The sequence below is a fragment of the Filicampus tigris genome, chromosome 7 (genome assembly GCF_054856515.1).
Source record: "Filicampus tigris isolate MCC_2025a chromosome 7, RoL_Ftig_1.0, whole genome shotgun sequence".
In the NCBI taxonomy this organism is placed as follows: domain Eukaryota; kingdom Metazoa; phylum Chordata; class Actinopteri; order Syngnathiformes; family Syngnathidae; genus Filicampus; species Filicampus tigris.
Genome location: NC_141223.1, coordinates 2428858 through 2450044, shown reverse-complemented (window position 1 = coordinate 2450044; position 21187 = coordinate 2428858). Strand labels below are relative to the sequence as shown.

The window sequence follows — 21187 nt, the reverse complement described above, 5'->3', positions numbered from 1 at the left end:
TTACACAGTAATTGCTAAGCGGTTCATCTTCCGTAGCGAGAATTGAAAAAAAAAAAAAAAAAAAAAAAAAAAGTGGGCGATGAGGAGACGCCGCTATTCCCGGCCAAAAGTGCAGCTCGTCGACTCGCTTCTCTGCGTGGAAGCGTGTCCACGCAAGCGCACGTCCGCCCTGGCATGATTTCCGCCCCCCCCCCCCCCCCCCCCCCCCCCCGCTGAATCGATTCATCCTCTGCTTATCTCATTAGCTTGTAGTGTGTAATCAATGACACAAGGGCGTTTTGTTTCTCGTGCCCGCAAGCCGGCGCGCGTTAGCGTCGCAACTTGCCTTGCCGGAACGTCGCGCGGTCTCCAGTTATCCTGGGCGGTCGAGGGCCGCACGCTCGGCTGAATGTCAATGAGGCGAAACTCTTGGCGCTCGTTCAAGCGCTCCATCGGCGAGACGCTTGGCGTGCGCCGCTGCTGCGAAACGTGTGCGTTGGCCATGCAGCCAAGGCGCACTTGGTAGTGACAAATAACTTCTAAATCAATGAACTCGGGCTCAAGCAGGAGTAAATAACGAGATGTTTGTAAGTGGCTTTTTCCAAAGCGATATCCGTTCCCGCAGCCTATATTATGGGACGAACTAGTGTATGTATTTGATGGTGAACGGGCTTAATTGCTAGGAGACAACTGCTCCAGCGAGTCGCATCGGGACCGCAGATCACAGATGTTAAAGACGACACACAAAAACACGCGCGCGCACACGTGCACGCGCACGTGCGTGCCCGAGGCCGAGCAGCAAATATTGTATTTGGCAAATTCACAGAGCCACTTTGATCCCCGCGCAGCACTTCACACGCACCACCACATCGCACAGATGTGTCACCAGACAGCACAAATGATGATCAGCAATGCTAAAAATACCCACGGTGCATTGCGTGCACCGGAACGAACACTTTTGTCTTCATCTCTACTTGCAACATTGACATATTTTCCCGTTTTTGATGAAGCATTTGTTGCAAGCATATGTTTTACAAGAATCCGTATGCTTGGTCGATGTGTTCAATAATTAGTTTGTATCTTTTAAGACAACTGAGTTTTTTTGTTTACTTCGACTAGTTAAATAAGAGATTAATTGAAGTTTTATAAGGTATTAAAAAATATATATTTATTTAAATAAAAATGTTTTATATATATATATATATATATATATATATATATATATATATATATATATAAAAAACATTTTACCGCATTGTGGGTTCCCTCCGCTTCCACTCTAATAATTGTCTTATAGCCACTAAATGACCATAATGTGAGCCTTCATATCTGCAGTCCGAAAAATACGTTTCATAGCCGTGCCCTAAAAAGAAAATAAAGGGCATCAAGTGGCAAGCTTGAACGTTGACATACTTTTTTTAAATTGAAGTGGCTTTAATAGTTGGCCAAGTTCGTTTGACTCGTTTCAACTTTGCTCATGGGCTCCCCCGCTTCAATTGTCTGTCTTGAAACGTTCTCCAATCACGAAAGCATGCGTGCCACATAACTCGAAATGCAGTCGTGTTAGCCTGGCACAACATGAGAGGTGTCCTGGCTGGTCCAACTTTTATTATCTGGCCCAGACGTGGCATAGTCTCGATTTATGTGACGAGATGGTTAGAAAGTAGGACACAGTCAGATCTCCCGACAGCATATCACTCCTTCGTATGAATTGAATCCGAGAATGTCGCATCCCTTTTTTAAATGAATTTTTGCGTTTTCATGTTATTTTTCATAGAGCAACAAATGGACACAGATGGGTTCGCTTTGCTTTGCGGTGATATTTTTTTTTTTTTTTTTTTTTTGGGCGGGGTGAGGGAAGCTACGCCTAAAACAAACTAAGACAAATGTACAACTTGCATCAACCGTGTCACCTTGCCCGAGCTTGAGAAATCAAACGCTCGCAGGTACGCACGCGACCTGCTCCAACAAAAACAAAAAAAGTCTCTCCCTTCTGAACCGCAGTAGGAGTTGGTTGAATACAATTTTCCACATGAACAGAAAATCCAGGAAAGAAAAACCAGACTAGGCGGGCTTCTGTCCACATTTGAACGATGTATTTTCAGAGCTTGTTGGCGGGAACAAGTGACACGTATGCATTTGTGTGATTCACAGATGCGACACTTGAGCGTGTGAGGTAATTGGCACCTAACGCACACGAAATGCCATGCAAGCAATATAAAATAAAAAAAAAACAATCATGCCGACGCTGACACTGGTTGGCAGCTCAGTGATGCAGGCGACCATTTTTTTTCCCCCAGCATTCAATTGTACCTTTTTTTTTTCATACCTGTTTAAGACTACCAGCCTGTCACTGCCGTAGCTAGCAAAGAGGTTGCCGTGTAAGGCAAGACGACGCACGGCAGTTTTATTTATAGAGCACATTTCATTCGCAAGGCAACTCAATGTGCTTCACACAAGCAAAGACACGACACCTACAAGCGTTAACAAACAACAGTTCAAGGGGGAAGTCAACCCCCCCCCCCAAATTATTCACAATCATGTCCTATGTGCCTTTCCATGTGTAAACATGGCATTCTGATTATTAATGCGTTTGTGGAATATGAGTTAAAGGAGAAATCAACCCAAACATATTTTTTTCAAGGATATGTTCTATGCAAGCCCACTAGTTGAAACAAGGCATTCTGATAAATATTGCGTTTGTGGAATAAGTGTTAATCCACCCGTTTTTAGCAATCTCTGAGGGCGGCCATTTTGTCACTTCTGTCGACTGAAAATGACATCACGGCTGCTCAGGTAACGACCAATCGCGGCTCAGCTTCAGAAAACAGGTCAGCCGTGATTGGTCGTCACCTGAGCCCTGAGCATCTGTGGCGTCATTTTCAGTCGAGGGAAGTGACAAAATGGCCGCCCGCAGGGATGGCTAAAAACAGGTGGATTAACACTTATTCCACAAACGCAATATTCATCACAATGCCTTGTTTCAACTAGTGGGCTTGCATAGAACATATCCTTGAAAAAAATATGTTTGGGTTGACTTCCCCTATATTGAATCAACCTGTTTTTCGCTCATCCTATCTCACCTCAGTGGGCGGCCATTTTGTCACTTCGGTCGACTGAAAATGACATCACAGTTTCTCAGGGCTCAAGTAACGACCAATCACGGCTCACCTCTTCTCTGAAGCTCAGTCATGATTGATTGAGAACTTTGTCGAAAGGTGGCTCATGAATTTTCCAGGGGAGCCTTTTTTTTGGACCGCATTGAGTCCTCCCCAGTCTGCTAGCTAACAAACCGATGCACAAACAAACCCAAATTAGATATGCCACTTTTTTTTTTTTTTTTTTTCCCCCCCCTCCACTTTTGTTAACAGTTGGCGCTTGGCAGTGGTCTGCTCTCATCTGAATATCAGCGCTTCACATATACGGAAGCATTGTGTGATTGAATGCATGGCCAGCTCATTCAGTCAAATAATTCCGCAAGCCAACATTTGTGTAATTAATTTTACTCTTCGAGCAACACCAGACAAACCTTTCATACCCAATCTTATTTCACACTGTTTAGCAGAGATGATTGCGCCATGGTTAAAAAAAAAAAAAAAAAAAAATGAGTGCAGTTCATTCAGTGTCGGTGAATAAAAACATGTCATGGTTTTAATAGTGTTTTCACGGCGTAGATTAGGAACGGCGACTGATCTAACATCTCGTAAATCGCAAAAAAGATGATGCCACGTTAAAACGCTATAGCGATGTATGATTATGCTTTCTGAGAGGGGATGCTAGTGGTCCGTGTCCAATGCAAAGTATGCATTCCCATTTTAAGCTTGCAAAGATACAATTGTTGTTGTTGTTGTAGATAATATTTAGACAAAGGTTCAAGTAAAGAGCCTATAGAAATGGACGCAAAAGGATGTTGTCCCTTCCGTTATTCACACTGAAACAAATGTTTTAGACTGTGACGGATTTTGCGACTGTTTCCGTTTTTTGGCTAATTTTCGCCTCCATTAGAGGGAAAAAAAAAAAAAAATGAAAGCCATCATTCACTGATTAGAAGCTACAACTAGTGGAATACATGTCAAGCAGACATAATTGGAAATCAATCGGGTCGTGGCTCCGAGAAGATTTGAAAACGATCACTTGGAATTTGTGACTGACGTGTCATGTCAATAAGGAACGTGGACCGATTCGATCGCTGGCCATCGGAACAACGATCGGTCGAGGCAGGAAGCCTCGACAAACAAGCTTGACGCTTGATTCGTGTTCGGCTCTTTCCGCTGAACCTGCATCATTGTCGTCATCATCATGCAAAAGCTGAGACGGTTCGAGAGATTGAAAGTTAGTTGAGAGGCTCTCTGCATACAACGCGGCAGCTTTAGCACATTAATTATTTATCGTCCTTAATTATCCCAGCAGGCGACAGGATCAGTCAGGCTCATACGGTTGAATCACAATATGCTTCCGCGTATTCCGCGGTCGTATTGCCGAGGCCGCTAGGTACATATTCACTTTTCTCGCATTTGGCGTGTGAAAGTAAAAAAAAATTCTCCAACGTAAAAGCCAATTACTTTCGAATTTAGCTTTAAAAATGAGGGAATGTGGCCCAATGTTCCAGCGTCCCGTTTCATCTCGTCAGGATTGATGGACACGTTGTTTTCATTCAAAGTGGGCGATTTTAAAACAAAGCCCGAAACCCTTCTTAACACGCTAATTACGAGAGCTATCTTGTGTCTCAAAAGCAAGACTGTTTTTGTTGTTAGCTGCTGTGTGCCCTCGCATTTACCTAATCTCCAAGTCATTACTGAAGCCGTCCCTCGAAGGACAAGATGTTTACCAGGCACACAGCTAAAAACCATCACGCTGTCGGCGCCGGCAACATTCACGAAGAACATTGAACAAGAAAACAAAACAAGTAATGGCTAACATGATAATTATTTCGTTATGATTATTATCGAACCGTTTTGAATACCGTGAGGTGGTGTGCCTCGCTTCTGAGCCGCTGTTGAGCTAAGAAAACACATAATGATGATTACTGATTGTTGAAGTCAATAGACCATTAAAAATCCTTTGAAATCACTATTTTAAAAGCCAATTCAAACCAATTTTTGTTGATTTAATATTGCGGTTGTGGAATAAGAGTTAATCCACTTGTTTTTAGCCATGTCAGGGGGCGGCCATTATGTCACTTTTGTCGACTGAAAATGAAATCACACCACCCTCAGGGCTCAGATAATGACCAATCACAGCTCACCTGTTTTCTGAAGCTGGGCCATGATTGGTCATTGGTCACAAATCCTGTCTAACATATGGAACGTTCCGAATGTCCTGTTTTTTTTTGTTTTTTTTTTGCTTAGAAGAAAAAAACAGAATGACATCACAACTGCTCACAAGGACCAATCACGGCTCAGATTCCGAAAACAGGTCAGCCGTGATTGGTCGTTGTGAGCAGTTGTGATGTCATTTTCAGTCGACACAAGACAAAATGGCCGCCCCCAGAGATGGCTAAAAACAAGTGCCTTTTGCTGCTTAATTTATATTCCGCAAACGCAAAATGAATCAGAATGCCGCGTTTCAACTAGTGGGCCTGCTGGGAACGTATTCTTGAAAAAAAAAAATATGCTTGGGTTGACTTCTGCTTTCATAACAATCAACACTAAAAAGTCCTTATTTAATATAGTACACAGTATGCTGAGATATAGTCCAATATAAATGTAGTATGTCAAGTTCCAGAGAGGGTTGAGGGATTAACCGTGTTTAAAGCGTCCTCAGTAGGCCGCATCCCCAAGACGAGGGCAAAATGTTGACGGGGGTTGACCTCTGTCATTATGTCAAATGATTCTCTCTACGGCGTGCGCCGTCCCTGCCGCATGTTCCACCTCCACCGGGCCGCACTGACTGCAGGCTAAGCCAGGGGCGGAGCCAGAAGGTGGCTAATGGGCGGGCCTGGAAAAATCAGGGTGGGCCTGAATATTTCTCTCACTGAGCACAATCCTCCTTTCACGACACGATCGTATATTCAAATAAAATGACAAGCTGAATAATGTGAAGTTCAGGCCTTCCTTAGACCACCACAATTATGCCATTCAATAAAATAAAATTCAAATTCAAAGATAATTTACCAAACATTTTCAAGTTGTTTGTTTTTTTTTTCCATGAATCCCACTGGGTGGGCAGTCTGTCAATCAGGGTGGGCCCGTGCACACCCAGGCCCACCCATGGCTCCGCCCCTGGGCTAAGCTCCTTTGATGTAATTGAACCAATCCGGAGGGAAAGAGAGGTGATGCCGGGGGGGGGGGGGCTCGGGGGGGGGAGGGGGATTTAGTCTGTCGTCTGCTGTTTTTATTCGCTGTGTGTGCGTGTGCGTGTATTTGTGAGAGGGAGATCGCTCGAGAAGCTTTGCTTATTGTTGTTTTGTTTTTTTGGGGCCTGAAGACATAGAATATGTGTCTTTGTGGGGGTGTTTGTGGGGGCGGGCGTCTTTATATTAATACACCATGTGACTGCGCCTCCGGTAGCATCCAACCACTGTCCCCTAATCTCCGGCAGGCCTGATGAATGTGAACACAAGTGACACCGCACCGCCAGCTGTCCCTAATGCTACCTCCCATTTCCCAGACAGCGGCACTTGCCCGAGGCAGCATGGCCAAGTACAAATAGACATAATGAGATTATGCTAAAAAAAAAAAAAATCATTATGAATAAGGAGAGTGGGGGCTGATATGAATTGTTCGGCATTTGTGAGTGAATTTGTAAACAAGCTTCAGTGGCAAGAATCGTATGTTTTTTTTTTTTTGTTGTTTTTTTTTTTTTAAACCTTGACACCAATGATAGGAATTGAAATGAAACCCATTTCATGAGCATCGCATTATTTCCCCTTTACAGGGTCGAGCTGCTTCAAAGTCAACCCAATTCCGCTGTAATCGATCCTGCACTATTTCCGTCGCCCTTTTAACTAACCGAGAGGTAACCAACTTAACGGCGCGTCAATTTGTAGCCTCGTGCTCTTCACGCTTGGCGCGGGCCAAAATGCACTCGCGATTTTGGCGCTGCATTATTGATCAGCTCGGCTGGAAACAGTCGAGCGAGGGAGCGGGTCTAACTTCCGCCCGACTGGCGTCACCTCCCGCTCGTGATCGCGGCGCTGTCGAGTGCGGCCTTTGTCAGCTTGCCGAAACAAACGCTGATGAAATTCATCTGCCGCAGGACTTTGCAAAATCCCGCATCTTATTATTCAGTGTCGCTGGTCAAGAGGCTTTGATGCACCTCGGGCAAACAACCGCAGTCCCCAGAGGAGAAAGGGGGGGGGGGGGGGGAGCTGCCTGAGGGAAGGGAACCGGTCATCGCCAAGCACACGGACACGTTATTCCAATAGCATCGGAGAAGCACGATAATATATCGAATTTGAACGCACAATATCGAATCGTTAGCTCTCGCTAGAGTATCGATACGCCAACGTTGATAGTCTCGCCGACTGACAGCAAACTGACTACCGGTAGTCGGTACTTTTGAATATGACGGTCGAGCTCACTTATCTGTGCCATAGCAACATATTTCCAAACAATCGATGAATGTGACGTCCTTTTTGAAAAGAAAATTTGACGTGCCAGTTCTTTTCTTAATGAAAGCGTGGACAACCTATGAAAAAGTTCCAGGACCGGAGTCGCAAAAGATCTTTTTCACTCGCAAAGAGCAAACTGCCCAGTTTTCCTCTCTTGAAGCGATCTCTCTGGAGTGGGGGATGCATTTTCCCCGGGCCTTTTCTGCCACACTTTCACACACTCCTGGAAGGATTCTGTGACATTGCAAACAAACACTGTCGGATCTCTTTGTACACTCGCTGGTTGATCTGCCGCTGTGGCAAGAGCTTACTCGCGAGTGAGCAAAGTCGTTGAGGAATTTTGATTTTTGGATTTTGATTTTTGGACTTTGACTGTCTTGCTTTCTTCAGCCCTGGCGACGTTGGACTTTTCCATTGACGTCTCTGGCTTTGGTCTCTTCTTGGTCATTGTCTTGACTCGCCGTAGCAAACTCTGGTCTCGTTGTCGTTATCGCTCACTGTGCTCATTGCGTGATGACCCGACATGTATGTAAAAGCATGTGGGGGGCGGGGGGGGGGGAAAGTGTCGTGGCAGCAGAGATCTGAGCTTGCAGTGGAAAGGCCGTAGTTTGTAGTTCGGGTTTGAAAAGACACCGTTTGCGACTCCAGTCCTGGAACTTTTCCGACACGTCATTCACTGCTTTCGTAGCGTTCGTGTCGCTGAGATGTGCCGTTGGCGTTCGGTTTGTATTCCATTGTCAAATTGTTGACTTGGACCAGGGAATATAAAGACGACCTCATCCACATGCTGTTTTGCCGAGACGGCGTCTACCTTCAATCAAAACTCCCGTCTCGGCAATTTTCTTTGTGTAATTATTTTCTCCTTCACCTTTATGGCGAGAATATCAATATTGCAATTTAGTCCGTTCCAGTTTCTAGCGTTTGTCCTGCATCTGCAGTCATGACTACGTACAGTATCGTTTTCAATGGAATTCAGTTACAACAACAACAACACCGCGACTGTTAATTTCGGCAGAACGTGGTTCAAAATCCTTCTTTCAGTCAAGCAATGCACACATTGTGCATGCCGATAATGTTGTGGGTGGTTTTTTTTTTTTTTTTTTTTTTTTTTTGAAAACACTGTGTTCATTGTTCCGAGCAATTGTTCTTCTTACCCAGTGAAACAAAAGCAACTAACACCTCCTTTGCAGAGGAGGATCTATTTTATATTTCGAGATTTTCAGCGGCCGTCCACCACTTGCATTTTTAGCTTGCGCAGCACCCACTGCTGCCTTTTTTTTCCCCCTCTCTGTACAGGTGAGATGAAATGACAGGCACCCACATTCTGACCCCCCCTCCCCCGTTTCAAACTTCCACAGTTTTGTCATTAGCTCCCCAAACATAATCCCACCTTCTTGTCTGGCTTCATACATGTGATGCAGTCTAACGTCATGTTGTCCAAATAGACTTGCGCAAATGATAATGATGTCGTTTTCAGAAAACAAGATGCGCACGATCCACTCGTGTCAAATAGTGGTCTGCTTTGTCGTATGCGAATGATTTCTATCAAATCTTTTTATTCTATGTGACTATTTGACACCCCATTGATATTGAATGCCAGCCTACACAAGATGGTCAACGTCAGGACAAGAAGTAGATTGATTGATGTTCCCTCTCACATCCCTTTAAGACCGGGATGTAGCGATTCACTCAAGGCGCGATTCGATGTTCAGTTCCCGATTTTCGATTCGTTTTTTAAAATGTTTTTTTTTTAATTGCTACCATGCTTGTCTCTGTGCACTAACGTGGTTCTACAGTCATCCACAAACGCAATTATGTTCGATGCAAAAGCATAATTTGATCGACACATTTTCTAAATGAAGTTAATCAACTCGATTAATCGGGGCGAATCGATTTTCGATTAATCATTACATCCCTACTATCATCATTACAGCCCCAATATTCAGCTGGTGTTAAAAATCCAGGAAGTCAAGGGAGGAACGCTATTTTTCTTGGAACAACCTACAACACTTCAAGGTGCAGTGTGCAAAATGCCGTCTAGTGGTGAACTAGTAGAAGGTTCAAAGGGCCTGAGAGAGGCCGAGGCGGACCGCGACTTCGCAAGCCTCCCACCAGTTTCTTGCGAGCAAAATGTTGTCGCAAACGACCTCTAGTATTCCCTCAAGTGACAAAGTAAATGCGTTGCATTTGTTACACATGCTATAGTCATTGATCCAGTGATTTGTCTCCTTTGGGTATCCGTAGCAGAAATGTGTCAGCCTCCCGTAAGGTGAGGCGCCACCCATAAAATATAATTAGCCATTTTTAGAACTACGATTATATAACACATTGATGTGAAAGAACTTTTTATTTTTTGCATATCATTGAATTTAATAGCAGGTTTTTGATGAGGTAAGTTAAAAGTTCAAATCAGAATGTGCTCCTTTGAAGCACTTGACAAAGTGTCTGAGATTTTTTTTCAGTTAAAGCAAGCACTTCAAAAAAAAATGTAATTATTTGTTGCATTTCTACCAGGTGTAATTTAACTCATTCCGCTTGCCAAGACTCAATGATTCAAGATGGGAACAATATAACCTAAACAACAGAAGAACTTTTCGACCATTGTTGTCTTTGCTTCAAGTTGAAACAAGAACCCTGCTGATTTGGAATAATATTTGACAAAGTAAAACTGTAAGGTCATCGCCTAACCGAGTTTATTTGTCTGCACTTTCCATAGTGTTTTGTCTCAGCCACCCCCACCCAAAAAAAGGTCACTATAATTTATCTGATTCATCCATTATTTGAAGATTCATCCGCGATGCGAGTCAATTGTATTCTCTTGTCTGCACAAGAAGTGCCGCCCGCCTCGTGTTATGTGTTGGCGGGCCCTTCAGCCGCGAACGCAGATGACACGCCAAGGTGTCCGCTTCCATAAGTGAGATGCGCATGCTATTTGCTGACATTGGCACATTGAGCAGAAACTAAATATATGCACGGTCAAAGAGTGCGGTGCCACAGGAGCGCGCTGACACCAGCGTCGCAAACAGCCGGGGGCAAACGCGCGCGCGCACGCACGCACGCACGCACGCACGCACACGTACAGTACGTGCAGCACACGCACTCCTTTCGCCGCACGGAAGCCATCCAAGCAGAGGAACGGCCGAGGTGTTGTTGCGCGCTCACTGTATCAGACAAAAATGCGAAGCAGATTAAAGCAGTAGCGGCCGGATTAATTGCCTGTGCATATAGCGTGTTATATTACGGGATGGATTGAATGAGGAGAAAACACGGCGGGGTTCATTTCACCGCACGGCGCCTAAGTGACAGCAGCGGATTGAAATAGCGCCGGCATTGCTCACGGACGTGTATAATTATTTCTGAAATGAGATTAACTGAACATTATTATGATGAGTGAATAGGTTGAGTTGCATTCGGAAGGAGGCGAGTCAGTACTGGAATCTGTAGCAGAAACATTTTGGGGTGGGGGAATTAAAAATAAATAAATAAAAAAAAGTCACGGCGTATTTTACCCAGCGTGCCTGATGTCATGCTGGGTGTCAGCCGCCTGCCACTGGACCAGTCAGATCTTCCAGGCAGTTGGACTGATGCGGACTGACACATGACTAAGGATTTAAAACTGGAGTTCGGACCTTTTGGCGGCGTATTCACACCGTGCGAGCTTTTCCTATGGCACTAAATGCCTGAACTCGCTGCAAAATTACGCATAGTGACGCAGGTAAATAAACATTTGGACCAACTGCAATAATAGAGAAGCTCTTGCAGCTTGCTAGCAATGCCACACTCAGAAATCCATCAGCCTGTAAGACGCATCGGCAGATGTTTTTTGCCAAAGAAACCTCGTGATTTGTTTCCATGCGTCCGTGGAGCCTGTCCCGGCTGACAGCGCAACCTGGATTGCAAGAGTACATGCAGACCACCAGTGGAGGATTTGGAGTCTCCAATGACTCTAACATGGGATGCAAATACCAGACAGTAAGGCCAGAATCGAGACTCAAACCTAGGGATGCAACGATTCAACGAAAATCCATTTAAAATGGATTCGCCCCGATTCATCGAAAGTCCAGTTGATTTAAATTCATCTGGAAAATGATGTCTTGAAAGTTTTTTTTTTTTTTTTGTTTTTTTTTCCATTCCAGACGCAGAGCACATTTTGAACGTGTAGATCAAATTATGCGCTTGCGCCAAACAGCATTGCGTTTGTGGATGGCTGCGGAACCACACTCGTGCACAGAGATGAGCAATTTTTTTTTTTTTAAATCGAATTGAATCAAATTGGGAACTGAAAATCGAATCGGGGCTTGAGTCAATCGTTACATCCCTACACAACCCCGAAATGAAGGTTCTTTCAAAACCAGAGGTTTTTAGCTAACCACGACTACCAGCTGACCAGTCCGGGGTGTACCCAACCTCTTTATCCAAAATCAGATCGGCTCCAGTCCCAAAGCAAATTTGGACTTTTCCGATTCTGCTGTACTTTTTTTTTTTTTTTTTCCTGACACTATGACCACACCTGGATGAGCTAATGTGACGTAAAAAGGCTTGACAATAAGATGTCAAAGTGTAGCTAGTGAGTCTAAAAGCACATCTCAGCGCAAACAGTCTCGGTTCTTTTTTTTTTTTTTCTTTTTTTTTTCGGCAGGTATCAGAAAAGCAATCGTACAAGCCACTCACGCTTCCCTTTTTTCCTGCGCCTCTTTTTGTTTGCCTCTGCAGACAAGTTGTTAAGCGAGGAAAAGGTAGCGCGGCCGGTGCTCCCCTGGGGTCACGAGCGAGCGAAAGTGGGTCTGTCAGGTTTTGGAGCTTGAGAAAACTCCCAGCAATGCGCGCAGCCTTCTCGCCGGATGAAACTTCGATCTCGTTTTCGCTATCGGGCTGCAAATTCATCCGCGTCACTCGCACAATTTGAAAATAAACAGAGCCGTGCATGTGCATCTCCTCAGCTGCTCAGTTAAGCGCAAATCGCCACAATTGCTATCTCAGCGGGCTGATCCCGAGGATTATCTTGCCCGTCCTTTTCATCAAGACTCTTCTTGTTGTTCGGAAGAGCTTCACCAAAGCCTTCACTGCAGCAGGCACGCTTGCAACACAGCGCCCCTAAAACCCCGGAATCGCCCCCCCCCCCCCCCCCACCCCCGTGTCGTGCACAACCGCAAGCAAGGGACAAAGATGGCAATCTCCTCCTCGCCGCCTGATCAGCATGGAAATTGCCTCACGTCCGTCCAAGCTCCTTTGCATCCCTTCAAGTGGGACCGAATCAGACAGAGGAAACGGGAAGATAGACTGAGCTTTTTTTTTTTTTTTTTTTTTTTTTCTTTACCTTTTCAGCGACTTGAGTGTGCGACTGCTATTCCCAGTGTGCGCGCGCGCGCGTGCGTGCGTGCGGCAGTCGAGCAGGATCCCCCCCCCCCACCCCCCTCCATTCATTCCAGAATTCCCGGTTTTGACTCCCTCTCCTTCTTCTTGCGCGCGGTTCAAAGCATCCTTTTCTTTGAGTCTCTCGTCCTCGTGATGGGGACGTTTGTCTTCCCTTTTGACTCCCGGGATGTGTTTCCTTCCTTTGCCTTTTTCCTCCTCTTCCGTGGTGAGTTTTTTTTTGTATTTTTTTTATTGAGTGGCTTCGCAGCCCTCCTTTCTATTCCTCCCTCCCTCCTGCTTTTGTCCCCCTCTGCCTCTCCGCTGCCGGCCGGCTGGTCCACTCTGAAGCCGAGCGCTCTATCCAGACGGATGAGGCGGCTCTACGCTTGCCAAGGCATATGTGAATGTGCTTATGCTAAGGCGGGGGTGGTGGGGAGGACTAAAGTAGCTTCTTAGCTGAGACGGAGACCACCCCTCTTCCTCCTCCTCCCTTCTAGGGATGGGCTTTCTAATGGCATGTACCATTAAAAGCTCAGAATAGGGTGGGTTGCCGCTCTGAGGGGGGGAGGAGGAGGAGGAGGAGGAGGAGGAGGAGGGGGAAGGGGGGGGGAATAGAGAGAATGTGAGCGAAAAGGGAGGATGGATAAGGAGGCAATTGGTAAAGGCGGTCTGTTTAAATGCGTCGGACTCGCTCCTACTTCCTCTGCGTTCATGCCTGTCAGCGGTGTTCTGACGAGAGCATGGCGTCGCGTACGAGCGTTCCACATCCTACAAAGCCCTCATTGAAGTTGTTTTTGAGAGAGCGTCTTGCACACTAGTAATAAGACATGGATAATAGTTGGATCATAACAGAGAGTCGGTCGTTTTGGCAGTGGGGCGTGTGAATGCCGCACGGTGGACGGTTGTGTCGTATGTGAAGCGTTCCCACATTCTTGAATGGCTGGACAGATGCAGGCGTCAGGGATTGGGTGGGACGAGGGACACTTTGCATTGGGTGCCAACACGTTCGGTGCACCTGCACAATTTACTGTGATGCAATAAATGTTGTAAAAATACATTAAAAAAAAAAAAAAAGATAAAGCTTAGTTTTTAATTTTTTTTACAAACACACACACACACACACACAAGAAAAAGGTTCATATTTAAAACTAAATTAAAAAAAATCCTAATAGCCCATTGCAAGGCATTTCAAATTGACTTAAAAAAAAAAAAAAAAAACTTTTTACCAAGACACTTACTGAGTATTGAGGTAAGAGTTAATTAGTAGCCTACTACAGGTTGACCCCGAAAGAGGATTTGGATTCGGAAATTTGAAATGGCTTTCCGAAGAAGACGAGGCCAATTAGTATAATGTTTCAATGCGATGTTCAAAACCCAATAAACTAGTTATACCCCAAGTTGCATTTGATTCTGTAAAAAAAAAAAAAAAAAAAAATTTTTTTTTTTGGGGGGGGGGGTCAGCCTGTACTACTTTTATTCTACAAAATGTCAACACATTTTATAGTCAGGATCAGATAATTCATGGTTGAGAAATCATGCGATTTTACTGTTTCACTTGAAGGTCTGTGAGCACCCTCCTAAGTTACCTAAATGGTTCATTTTCCAAATGAGGAACTACGTTGAAGTATTTTGTCCCTAAAAGACGCTGCCATTTTCAGCCTTATAAACACCCATCCGTGATTTTCTGACTTTCCTGTGCCAAAGCAGCCAATGTCTTTGTACGACTGCGGCTTCAGTGATGGACAGAGCCTGGCTTCTAAACGCCAATTCCACCACACTTCCATCCCATAAAACATCTCATTTCAGGCGTCACTGAATATAGAGCTTGTCAGTGGCGGAGGTGAGACAGCGTCTGGTCGGAGGGTCAGAGGCATCCTCTTGGCCAGCTCACCTCCTGTGAGCTAACACAGCACAGACTTGGCTCCGCTAGCTCCTCGGGGATTGGAACATAGAGGTGGCGGGACATTACCAGCCCTGGACGCTACACGGGGGGAAAATAAGACTGAAGCGGTAATAGTGGAGCACTTGGAAAAAAAGAAAAAAAAAAAGACTCAATACACAGACCTCTTTAGTTGCAAGTAGAGCCGGATTCTGAATGCTACACACACACACATATATATATATATATATACATATGTACTGTATATTGTCGTTGTCCTGTGAAAAACACTAAAGTCCATTTTTCTTATTTTTCATGGGAATGGTGTTGAAGCGTTACGGACATCGCATTAATGTGAAAAATAAGGAAAATTTAAAAAATTGACGTGTTTTTTCACACGACTGCGACGACATGCAGTAGACATATACATATACACACACATATACTGTATATCGTCGCTGTCCTGTGAAAAACACTTATCTCCATTTTTTTTCCCCCATTTTTCTTATTTTTATGTGAATTGTGTTTCTGTGTTACAGACATAGCATTAACGTGAAAAATAAGAAAAAATGAAAATAAATGGACATAAGTGTTTTTTCAAAGGACAACGACGATATATATATATATACTGTATATCGTCACTGTCCTGTGAAAAACACTTATGTCCATTTTTTCCCCCATTTTTCTTATTTTAATGTGAATTGTGTTTCTGCGTTAAAGACATAGCATTAACGTGAAAAATAAGAAAAATGAAAAAAATGGGCATGTGTTTTTTCAAAGGACAACAACGATATACAGCATACATATACACACATATATACTGTATATCGTCGCTGTCCTGTGAAAAACACTTACGTCCATTTTTTTTCCATTTTTCTTATTTTTATGTGAATTGTGTTTCTGCGTTACAGACATAGCATTAACGTGAAAAATAGACATAAGTGTTTTTTCAAAGGACAACGACGACATACAGAATACATATACACACGTATATACTGTATATCGTCGCGGTCCTGTGAAAAACACGTATGTCCATTTTTTTTCCCATTTTTCTTATTTTTATGTGAATTGTGTTTCTGCGTTACAGACATAGCATTAACGTGAAAAATAAGAAAAATGAAGAAAATGGACGTGTGTTTTTCACAGGACAGTGACGATACACTGTATATCTACAGTATACACTGCTCAGGCTGATTGCAAATTTAATTAACAGTTTTCACCTGTGACGTGTAGCCAGAGACTTGGCAGAATCGTGTAAAAAAATAACCATAAATGTGTATAATTTTGCAAGGAGTGTCTTGGTCAATCTGAAATTCAACGTAAAGCAGTGACTTTGCGCATTACAAAATCCCAAACTCAGTACAAAGCAATCTTTGCTTTTTTGCAAATCGTGAGTGGTTTTGCATTAGATATGAATCGTTTTAGAAACCGTGCTGGAAGTATCACAGTTCGAGTTTCAGCATTCCCCTAAACAGTCCTAAAATTGAAGTGACAAAAGAAATGACTTTGCTTGCAAAAACCTCTTCAGTTTCTTGACAAGTTCCTCAACAGTCCTCATATTCCCGCACGTATACATTTTGGGTTTTTGTTTCACTCTTCCCACAAGTTGAGATTTTTCTCACAACGGTTTCGGTTCATCATTCACGAGCACTGGTGAAGAGCATAGCCGCTAAATGATACGATGATGCGAGTCCAGACAACAAGAAAAGCTCTCCGGTGATTTAACACCTGCCCGCAATATTTCACTGCGAGGTGTTGTGCAGTATTTTGAGCTTCGCTCAGTCGGCCGTCTTGGACTCTCATTACATGAGCCGGCGAATCAAAAGGTGTGAGAGTGTGACACGGATGTTTGATGGGACGAGCTCCTAAAATTGGAGTCTGTTTCACGGAAGCTTCATCGCTAGGGGGAAAAAAAAAAAAAAAAAAAAGACGTGTGGGATGGTGCTGGGTAGGGGGTGATTCATAATCTGCTATCTTTTAGCCAACACTACATTTTGAAGCTTCAACAGGTTTGTGCTGAGTGCTGAAAATATAGAGAGGTTTTACTTTTAATATATGAGGCAAAGCTATTTAATACCGTAACCATTCAGAATTGGTTTTAGCACATAAAGTGGAAGCAAATACCGTACACACATCGATCACATTTAAAGCAACAACGTGTAATAAAATTGTAGCTTAAAGCGGAAGTCAACCCAAACATTTTTTTTTTTTTCAAGAATATGTTCCCAGCAGGCCCACTAGTTGAAACGCGGCATTCTGATTTCATTTTGTGTTTGGGGAATATAAGTTGAGCAGCAAAATGCACTCGTTTTTAGCCATCTCCGGGGGCGGCCATTTTGTTGACTGACAATGACATCACAACTGCTCCCAACGACCAATCACGGCTCAGATCCAGAAAACGGCTCAGTCGTGATTGGTCGTCATGGGCAGTTGTGATGTCATTTTCAGTCGACACAAGACAAAATGGCCGCCCCCAGAGATGGCTAAAACGAGTGCATTTTGCCGCTTAACTTATATTCCACAAACTCAAAATGAATCAGAATGCTAGTAGGCCTGCTGGGAACATATTCTTGAAAAAAAAAATGTTAGGGTTGACTTAACAATAACTTCAAAGTAGGGTCCAAAATATGAAATAGTGACACTGTCGACAACACGGAGCAGCCAATATGTCCACACGGAGACATGACCACACTCTTAAAGATGGGAGCAGACCCACAGGCAGACAGTCAACAATATTAGGGATGAGAAAGGTGCCAAACGATAGCATCTCAAATATTTTTTTCAAAAGATAAGATTGTGATTCTGCGAAAGGAAGTGATAGCGCACTAATGTAGGGCGCCTGCTGTAAAAACGGCTCACTGTGAAAATTACAGCAACATTCTGTCGTAGTGAGCTTCAAACGATGTGTAAAAAGCTGGTGTGATTTCTTTTGCGCATTGAAAACATTATTTGTCAACTCAAAGATAACGGCAATGGTTAAATGTCAATGGAACATGTTGAATCTAAATATAAATGTTGATGATACTTATAAATGTAAAAATATGAATGCGTTTAACTCATTCACTGCCAGACATTTTCGGAACCCTCTTTTTACCCTAACGTTTGAAAAAAAAAAAAATTAAATCAGCTCCTGGGATTGAATGGCCGGACTGTGAAAAGACAAATAAATACGTCAATGGCAGAGAATGCGTTAAATGTAAATAATTCGGGTGAGATTAAGCATGCGTGGAAGGTCCAGTGAGGATTCAACACAAGAGCCTATGCCCAAGAAGAAAAAGAAAGGTGCATTTTACAGACAATACCAGGAGACAACTTGAAATATGGATTTACAGTAACCGGTGATTCTGATGAATATTGTGTTCATGGATTATGAGTTAAGCAGCGAAATCCAGCCCTTTTTAGCCATCTCAGGGGGCGGCCATTTTGTCACTTCTGTCGACTAAGAATGACATCACAACTGCTCGCTGCTCACGAAGCAGTTGTGATGTCATTCTTAGTCGACAGAAATGACAAAACGGCCGCCCCCCCAGAGATGGCTAAAAGCGGCCGGATGAACTCTTATTGCACAATCGCAATATTAATCAGAATGCCTGGTTTCAACTATAGTGGCCTTGCATAGAACATATTCTTGAAAAAAAACATATGTTTGGCTTGACTTCCACTTTAACAATGCGTATATCGATTTATTGTGGGACCGTGATCGGAATTTTTGGGCCAGTCCTTCTGTGACGTCATTTTGACGTCTCTCTTTTCTGACTCACGAAGCAGACGCCGCCTCTAAAAAAAAAAAGACGGCCTGCCACGGATGGCTAGCACAAGTTTGTACGAGGTGGCTATAAAGAACATTAAACTGATACATGGGCAGGGGCCCGTTCCATTAATGGCCCGCTACTGTGTCCACGGCCTTGGGCTATATCATTACTCGGAGGTGAGATTGTTGCCTGGTGACCTCCTACATAGACGCTCGCTGGGACTGATGGATCGTTTGGATGCACTGGTCCCCATTTCCTCATGACGGATGAATGGCTGATCCACAATCACAATCGGGTGGCATCTGAGGAAATGAGACTCAATCTTATTAGTGGTCCAAAATCTGAAAGCGGCCAGTCTGACGTGGAGACTCTGAATAATTTAAATTAATTCAATCGTGCCTGAGTATATTCTGTGGAATAAAACGGCAATGCTGTGGGCAGCAAAAGAAAGAGGAGCGGCGTGCTAGCATATTGAGGCACCAGCGAATGCGGGATGAAACGCACGATTTTCACGATTTAACCACACTGCAAAGTGCAAAAATATACTAGAGGTGTAAAGGAAGCATCGTGGATAAAATGTTGTTTACGGTTGGGTGCAATCTGGTGTTGGGGAAGTGTACTTGGAAGTAGTTCAAACTGAAACCTAAAAAGTGGTAATCTACCCACACATTTTTTTTCAAGAATATGTTCCCAGCAGGCCCACTAGCTGAAATTTGATAAATACTGCGTTCGAGGAATATGAGTTAAGCAGCAAAGTACACCGTGAGATATCTCCGGGGGCGGCCATTTTGTCACTTCTGTCGACTGAAAATGACATCACAACTACTCGTTGCTCAGGTAATGAGCAATCATGGCTCAGCTTCAGATTGGTCGTTACCCGAGCACTGAGCAGTTGCGATGTCATTTTCAGTCGACAGAAGTGACAAAATGGCCGACTCCGGAGATGACTAAAAACGGGTGGATTAACTCTTATCACACAAACGCAACATTCATCAGAATGCCTTGTTTCAACTAGTGGGCCTGCATAGAACATATTCTTAAAAAAAAAATAAAAAAATAAAAAATAAAAAAAAATTGTGGGGTTGACTTCCACTTTAACGCAATTTTATTTACATATTTGTGTCATAGATTTGTGTTGCAACTTGTAACTTGCTTTATTAATCGACCAAAAAAATAACATGACATCTATTCTATTCAACCAACAGAATATTCAATTTATGGACAGATGGAGGTCAGGTCATTCGTAGATGCCAGCATTGTGAAAACGTATCCATAACATAACGGACCAATGTGATAGGCGTTAAGAAAAAATGTCCGCCAACAGTCAACAATTAAATACAGTACTTTATTGCGCAATCATTTCAATAGAAAACAATCCCCACATTACTTGAATGAATTTGAATATGCACAATGAAAAAAAGCCTACTTAACTTTCAGTTCCACGTGACTAAAATGTGGTCAACTGATGTAATTTGCTACTCTCTTCCTGAAAAAAAAAGATTGTTCTGAAATCACGCGCAACCTTACGTACAGGTCCGAATTAAGTAAGCTCCAATTGGACCAAAGGATATTTTTTTTTTTTCTTCTTCAGTGCAGTATGTAATCTTTCAACCACGTAGTTTGTCCAAGTGCAGTAGCCGTAGAAATGACACTGCAGATTTGAGTTCGTATGCATTTTGGGTAACCATGAGGACCAAAACCCAACATTGAGTAACATTTGCCTTCATGATGACAATGACCAAAACGGTTCCGTAAGAGTTGATGGACAAGAACGTTGCTGACTCGAACCCAAATCCTTTTAACCACCCGTTCCATTCAATTCAATGTATTGAACTTTTCTCCTCTTGTCCATTCCCACAGATCCCCGAAGTGAATGTATTATTCTTTTTGTGCTCTTGAGGTTTGAAAGGATAATGGGTTTTTCAATTTTTTTTTTTTTTATGGTGGGGGTGGGGGTGGGGGTCAAAAGCAACCTTCAAGCTGCCTGGCCATTCATGTTGTTTGTTTTTTTTTAATACGCCGGTAATGTTTTGAATTCCGTCTTTGCTAATCTTCAATACAATTCATGAAAAGATTAACTTTTGTGAGCAACAAAAAAAAACAAAAAAAACAAAAAAAACTGGCTTTTCACTACAACTCCATCTGCTGGATCTGGCATATCCAAATCCCATATCGTGCTCTTATTTTGGAGTCGGGACAGACGTTTGCAAAAGCAATGTTGTCGCCAACGATGCATCATTCTGGAGGTTTGCTTCGAAATGCACACGTGCAAATCATTCATTAAATGCAGCCGCGCGTGACTTGGCGCGATTTACATGTTGTCGCAGCAGTAATAATCACGTATGTATGAAATGTATTGGACACGGGTATCGAGCCCAATCACGACGAGGATGTTTCTTCACCAATTATGTAAATTCGCATAATCTGCCTCTTTTGTGCCGAGACAATGCGGTTAATCACGTGGCGCGACGCCGGCGCTGTTTTCCCGCGCTGCGTTATTAACGAGGACGGAAATATGCACGTTTCATGTCAGGGTCACACATGGCGCTATCCGCGATGATGCCTCGCTTTCCAAGTAACAATCTGCTGGCCACGGCGGACTGTTTTCGATGAAAACACCGGCGTCAGGATGCGCTGCTTTGCGGCGAGGACCGCGCGTGTCTCAAAGAC

General features: G+C 43.6%; 2 protein-coding genes across 4 annotated transcripts in view; one reads left to right on the top strand and one right to left on the bottom strand.

The window, feature by feature from the left end:
• The window catches only part of b3gat1a (beta-1,3-glucuronyltransferase 1 (glucuronosyltransferase P) a), a 66031-nt gene extending 52684 nt beyond the window's left edge, over positions 1–13347 (bottom strand). For 2 of the 3 annotated variants that reach the window (XM_086035876.1, XM_086035882.1), the window contains exon 1: positions 12849–13347. The gene's annotated coding sequence lies outside the window, so the exon portion shown is untranslated. The remainder of the gene's footprint in view (positions 1–12848) is intronic. The other variant, XM_086035883.1, reaches the window with a different exon arrangement.
• The window catches only part of siae (sialic acid acetylesterase), a 93369-nt gene that overhangs the window by 10943 nt on the left and 61239 nt on the right, over positions 1–21187 (top strand). The gene's annotated exons all lie outside the window — the stretch shown is intronic.